The 7,500-nt window shown below is 40.2% G+C and overlaps 1 pseudogene; it reads left to right on the plus strand.

Moving 5' to 3' along the window:
* The window catches only part of LOC138017469 (vascular endothelial growth factor receptor 2-like), a 50,171-nt pseudogene that overhangs the window by 33,592 nt on the left and 9,079 nt on the right, over positions 1-7,500 (plus strand).

Consider the following 7,500-nt stretch of genomic DNA (forward strand, 5'->3'; position numbering starts at 1 on the left):
TGTCATTCTTCTATTACTTGATATGTCTGCCGCCTTTGATACTGTGGACCATTCAATCTGTCTAAAAAGGCTGCAATCCCGCTATGGTATCTCGGGTTCAGCATTAGCATGGTTCAGCTCGTATCTGAAGAACCGCACGCAGTTTGTAAGAATCGGAGGAACTTCATCCAGCTTACAGGAACCGATTTGTGGTGTTCCCCAGGGGTCTGTTTTTAGGGCCCCTTCCTGTATGTTCTTTACACAGCTCCGGTTGGAGATATCATCCGCAAGCATGGTCTGTTCTTCCATGTATATGCAGATGACCAGCAACTGTATACCTCTTTCTATTTTGAGGATGAAACGGAGGTGGCAGCGGCAATGAGACGAATTGAAATGTGCGTTTCTGACATCTCTTGTATTGTATTGCTGTAAATATGCTGAAATTAAACACTGATAAAACAGAGCTCCTTTACTTCCACTCAAGATTCCGTCCACGTCTGCAACTGAATCCCATTCAACTTGGATCTGATGTGATTTTCCCATCTTCTCATGCAAAGAATATTGGTGTTATCTTTGATTCCTCAATGACAATGTCACGACACATAAACGCCATTGTAAAATCTGGCTACAATTCGCTTTCATCTGAGGAATATTGCAAAAATTAGGAATGTTCTGACATTAGTCACCACCAAGATTCTCATTCATGCTTTTGTGGTTTCAAAGATTGACAGCTACAATTCGCTTATATTTGGTCTACCCAAGCATCTGATCGATAAACTTCAGCATCTGTTGAACGCTGCAGCTCGATTAATTATGGTAGCAAATAAATATGATAGTATAACTCCAATTTTAAAAGATCTTCACTGGCTACCGATCGAGCAGAGAATTATTTTTAAGATTAATTTAAATTACTTTTAAGTGTCTTAATAACCTGGCTCCGTCATACTTAAGGAACTTCTGACTCTGTACCGGCCCAATAGAACCCTCCGATCATCCTCAGATAATCTTGTGACGGTTCCCTACAATCTTAAAACGTATAGCTATAGATCTTATTCAGTTCAGGCACCTATCCTCTGGAACTCTTTGCCTTTTCACATTAGATCAGCTGATAGTATTAATTCTTTTAAATCTAAACTTAAGACGTACCTGTTCAAATCAGCATATAACCTTTAGTTAGTTAGTTTGTTTGTTTGTTGTATTGTTTGCATTTGTTTAAGCCATAGCTGTGTATATTAATATGTATATTTATGTTTTATTATTTTTATCGAAGGTATGAATTGTAAGGCGCTTAGGACAGTTTTGTAAGCGCGGTATAAGCTTTTATTATTATTATTATATTATTATTATTAGTATTATTATTATTATTATTGGTTATTATTATTGTTATTATATTATTACTATTATTACTATTATATTATTATGATTATTATTATTTATTATTATTATTATAGTATTATTATTATTATTATGATTAGAGAACTTATTATTATTAGAGAGCTTACGAAACGACGACGCTACAAAACAATAGGTTTAGTGAGCAAAAACAATGGCTCTGCACTGCACGTGCGTTTTACATTTTGGTACATTTCTTTGCCGTGATCTCCTAAATGACGACGTGAAATAACCAAATTCAAGGTTTTGTGGAGGACGTTAGCACAAGACGATGAATTTTCAGTTCTCTCTCTACGCTTCCAACCCCACGTCATACAAGTTTAATTCTTCGATAGTTACTATACATTTTTACGCGAAACGACATGAAATAGTTTCGTAGTGATACGAATAACGCGAACTCGTATTTTTAAATGAAGTCCCTCGTAGCCGTCGTCGTCCTCGTTCGTAAGCTCCCTATTAGCAAACTCCCCGTGCACCATAACTCAATAGTGCACGCTGAGCCGTTTACCATTTGTAAAATTCTGCAGATCACACCACTCAGAACAAATCACACCCAGCCTAAAAGAATTATTTTTGTTAAGTTTCTGGCAGAGCAACAAATGTGCCTGTTCCAGTAGTGTACGATTTGTGATAGATCATGTGGATCTTCTTTCAGATTGATCCAGATCGCAGTCTGCTGGAGCAGTGCAACGACTTGCCGTATGATCCAGACTGGGAGTTTCCTGAAGAACGACTCATTCTTGGGAATGTACTAGGGGCAGGAGCATTGGCCAGGTTGTTCAAGCAGAGGCCATAGGCATCGTGGCGCTCAATCCACGTGACAAGAGGGCAGAATCGTTCAAACGCCGGTCGAAGATTCGGCGCGCTTCCAGAGCAAGGACTTGAAGAAAGAGGAAGGCAGTGGGGCGGAAAAGTGTGAAATCCCTGTAGCTGTGAAAACATTGAAAGGTGCCAGTCAAGAATTTAAGTGTGCATGAATGATTATGTTTGAGTTTATCTGTGTTTTTAAAGGGAACCTCCACTCCGACTAATGAATAATTTTAAACGGGGAAAAAATATGTTTGCAATCAAAATTTGCTCGACAATTTTCCTCCAAAAAAGGGTTGTATTGGAAAAAATCAATTATTTTCACTTTCAAATTTCCCGATCGCCGCCATTTTGAATAATTGTGACGTCCTTGTGGTTGCCCTTATTTTTTCACACAAAGATTTTTTGTTAAGAAACAATAGCGCAATTACAGCACGTCATAGTTATTCAAGTTGGCGGCGCCAGGGCAATTTAAAATCCAAAATTAGGTGTTTTAAATTTTATTTATTTCAGATACAAACGCTTTTCACACTATTTATGAAGTTTGTTTATTATTAATTTGTCTTTTTTGAAGCAAGGGGTACTTGTAAGGGGGTGGGTTTGTAGCTTTTTTTTTCTTTTAGGGGGTTGGGTTGGTTGGGTAATTTACCCAGTAGGGGATCTTGTGTCCTATTGTCATATTACCTGCCTTTGGGCGAATTCGTTAATAAATAATAAAGTTTACACAGCACTTTTTTCTTGGAAACCTTAATGTTCTGTGGTGTGTTCAAAGTTATTTTTTTGCTTTAGTGGGGGTTCCCTTTAAAGGAAGAAAATGATATTACTGATCAGTTTTACACTATTGCAAAGTAAGGTAGATCTTTTGAAAATCTTGGTCAGCAAAAACTTGTACATATACGTACCATAAATCAGCAAAGCTGTATGTGTGGCATCTACTCATGCATGCACAGTGTCTCCAGAGGGGAGTTGGCAGGCAAAAATATGGAAGCAAAATACGCGAAATACATTTTTCTCCCTGTGCCTGCATGTGTTCTTTTTCCCTCAAAATTTGCTCAGGGCCTCTAACAGTTCTTCTCATCCTTTATATCGCTTTGGAATTTCTCATTAGATGATTTGATAAAATAAGGAAAACACTATAATAAGGCCTTGATTTGCATTGTGGTATTAGCCATAATACTTGTGAGCTTTGCTTTTATTCATTGGTATTTATCTCTCATGGTCATACTCGGAGGCTTTGACTCCGTTACTCAAATGAAAATAAATTTTTGCCGTAAGTAAGGTAAAATTTCCGTTGGACTGGTTCAGAACACCAATATATCTCGATGGAATTTGATCGTCCGGGTGAAAGTAGTCCTGAGAAGGACTGTTGGCTGTGACTGACGTTTCCACAACCTGAGCGAAAGTCATCTTCAGAGTCAACTGACGTTTGGAAATTCAAACGGATGTAGTGATGCTCTGGTCTGTGTTGTGATTGGTAGTGCACAAGTAATGTGATTGGTTTTGAGGATGGTGAGTGGTGATTTGTGCAATTATATTCCGGTTGTAAGTGAAGGTCGCAGTAGGTTTGTAACCTGAGAGGAAAAGTTGTGTGTAGTTAAGTTTTCTGTTAAGTAAGCGTTTGTAGGTAGAGGTTGTCGAAACGTGAGTCACGGCCAACACTCCTTCTCAGGACTACTGTCAACCAGGCGATCAAATTCCATCGAGCTATGGAACTCCTGGATTCAATCCATTTCTATATTTAATACCAATATAGCTGCCATGCTACCATGCTTTGAGCAACTCGAACCTGTGGTAAAAAAAATTCTGCCTATGATGATTTGAGTTGCAAAATCAACCAAGTCAATCAATCTGTCTTTGCAGAGGGGGCCACAAAAGAAGAGTACAAAGATCTGGCTTCGGAACTGAAGATACTGATTCATCTTGGACAAAACAAGAACATCGTCAACCTTCTGGGAGCCTGCACTCGTGGCAAGCGCCTCATGGTTATTATGGAGTTCGCACCTCACGGTAGCCTGCTGTCTTTTCTACGAGGGAAAAGAGAGACTTATGATGCGTCGTGGACCAAGACCATGAACGACCCAGAAAAAGAATTCACGTTAGTTGATCTGGTAATGATTGGTTTCCAAGTGGCCAGAGGAATGTCATTTTTGGCCGCAAAGAAGGTAAAGTGATATATAATTATATTATACAGTACCGCTCAAACGTATGTTACCACTTCGCGTCGCGTTTCCTGCGCGACGCGATTCGCGTAGCGCGAGAGTAACCGAAGGCTGTGAAAACAAAAATTATGTGAAGAAGGTACAGGAGAAGGAAACAGTCACTTACTTCATATCCTGCTTTCGGTTGTATGAAGTGGGCAAGAGTAAAGCTGATAAAAATTGTCTGTCACAGGCGAAACTCGTCTCCCCCCAATTTATGTTGCAGTATCCTTCTTTATTAGGTAGCTTAAGCAAGTGCGTTTTTGAGACGCGGACGGCAACCGTAAGTGAGCTGTTTTCCCTTTGAACTTGTCTTCACACAACCACATTTACATTGCTAAGTATCTTTTCTCCATTAAAAATGATCAGTATAAAAATCTGGGAGACACCACTGTCCTGGTACGCGAAATGTTCTCTTCCGGTTGCCGTCCGCGTCCCAAGAATGCGCGTGCTTTAGCTCCCTATTATATCTGAGATAGTAAGCGCGCTGTGATTGGGTAAACTAGCGGACCGTATTCTTCAGTACGGACCGCTGTACGGCCCGCAAAATTTGAACTTTTGAGAAAACATTCTCTATCAAGTTTTTCGTGTCTTTTGTGTTACATAAACTTGTAAAACGGTTTGAATCTTGCAAGCAGCTATTTCAAAAAAGACAAGAAGATTTATTCGTTTTGCGGATCTTGACGCGGCAATCTTTGTGGCATTTAAACCTTTCGCTTTACTTCAACTAGTTTCCTTTCCCGCGTGCTTGATTACCTCATAGATAATAATAAGCATCTTACTAACTTCGTTTTCCTCGGTCCGAACTGTAAGTTACGGATCCTTGTCTGTTAACTTGCAGTACGGACCTCGAACTCGGTTAGTAAGAGGTTATTTCACCCGGGTGGAAAGAAACAATTTGGAACAGAGACCCCGTCTACATGTATCTAGATATTTTCGAAGTTGGAAGACGTTTTCCTCCGTTTTCGCTTCCCGTCCACATGAAAGCAGCGCTTTTGGCCACCGAAAACAAAGATATCTCAAGACGCTCCCCAGACTGTAGACAGTTGAAAACGGAAATTTATCGTTCGTGCGGACTGGTGAAAACTGTATTCGTGTGGACGGGCAAATACGATTCGAAAACGCTACACTTGGACGCATATATTTATTATTAAAACTAAACTACGGATATCACATTTCCAGCATTTTCATTGCCTCGCCGGACACAGGTTATCAGCTCATATACCTGCATTACCAAATATGGTCAATGAACACAGCAGCAAATACACAGTTTTGCGGCTCCGAGAAAAAATGGCCGACAAAAGAGAAGAAATTCAACATAAAAGAGTTGTAATGTTGGGGTTTTTAATAAAACAATTATTCTGCTTGGGCTTGCTGGATATGAAATGATCATAACCAACTCGGCGCTACGCGCCTCGTTGGTTATATATATCATTTCATATCCAGCGCGCCCTCGTAGAGTAATTGTTAAATATACGCCGGGGAAAATCTCCGGTTACGTGTGGAAAGGGCCAAAATGTTTGGTCTATAAGATGTACCACACAATGGTGCTGTCAGTATACTCACCCTGACGCCGAGACTCAAATGGTATACTGACCAAAACGAATTATCTCGTATTCTCTGTCCAGTGTGTACATCGTGATTTAGCTGCCAGGAACATCTTGGTTGGTGATGACTACGTCATGAAAATAGCTGACTTTGGTCTGGCAAGGGACATTTACAAGGATGACTTGTATATCAAAAAGACTCAAGGCTTACTTCCAGTGAAGTGGATGGCACCCGAGTCATTGTTCGACAGAATATACACAGAGAAAACTGACGTGTGAGTATCATTGATATTAATAACAAGTAGCGCATTCTACAGTCAAACCCGTGTTATAAGATACATAGTGCTGTGAAGATAGTGCTGTGAAGGAAGCGGGCTCTCCCGTTATCAGAGTCATCCTGAATGGTCAGAGATTGTGAGATATTGAATAAAGCAAGCAAGCATCTCATTTTGCGTGTCACGTATCTGAGATGTCATGATTCCCAGTAACCCAATGTGCCCAAAATGAAGAGCTTGCCTTTGGCTTAAAGGGGCTATGTGAGCCAAAATTCTGTAATGTTATGACATCCAAAATGCCCAAAAACTAGAATGAAACATTGCAATAACCACATTAAACCGTTGAAAACATGAAAGAAATACAACAAAAGTAAGAGAAGCACGGATGGACACAAATGGGCAAGATTGCATTTGGGTAATCTTGAAAAAAGTCGTGACGACGTTTTCAAGTTTCTGGCAAATCGCCTGGATAAAGGCCGTCTTTTCTCAGAATCATCTTGTTTGTGAATTTCCACTTTCGAGTTTTAAACTCGGAATAATTTAAAACCAAATATTTCCCCTAAACACCCTAAAAGAACGTGACATAGCCCCTTTAAGGAAAGCCGTCATTACATTAGCATAATTTATGACACAGAGATGTGACACCCGAATGGAGTTTAGGCAAAATCCACAGAGTCCCGGATGAGATTGGAATCCACAAGCATCCAACATCTAACCCTAATCATCAAACTGTTGAGTTTCCAGGGGAGTCTTGGGTGAACAAGGGTTATCTGTGGGCTTTGAAGGCCAAGACACACTAGGCGACAAGTCGCAGCGACAGGTTGCTGCGACAAGTCGCTCCGTGTGTACTACTTGCAAAACAAGTTGCTGCGGCACTACGCTTGTTCGGTGCACACGCAGTGATCTCGTATGAGGGGGAATGTGAACTAGTTGCTGATTCAATATATGATGCTCTCTCTCATTCTCTATTTTCGAATTCCCCATAATACACTTTGTTTGCATCTAACCTGCGATCAGGCTCTATTTTAATTTCGCGTGGTACGTAATGTGGAGTTGGCGAAACGAAAAATAGAGCCTAACCAAACTCCTCTTCGAAATTCCCTCCACCCATTTTTTTTGATTGATTGACATGTCCTTCGTCGGCCAATCAAATTTACTTCCATTACACCAATACACGCGTGGACGGCAGATTCACGCTATTTTGTTTTGACCAGAGTTAATTACCGTGGGAGGAATATTATAAACGAATTCGAGGTTACCGTTGGCTTTAATTTGAGAAAAACACATTTAAACCATGGGGTA

Source organism: Montipora capricornis, chromosome 9, assembly GCF_036669925.1.
Source record: "Montipora capricornis isolate CH-2021 chromosome 9, ASM3666992v2, whole genome shotgun sequence".
NCBI classification, from domain to species: Eukaryota; Metazoa; Cnidaria; class Anthozoa; order Scleractinia; family Acroporidae; genus Montipora; species Montipora capricornis.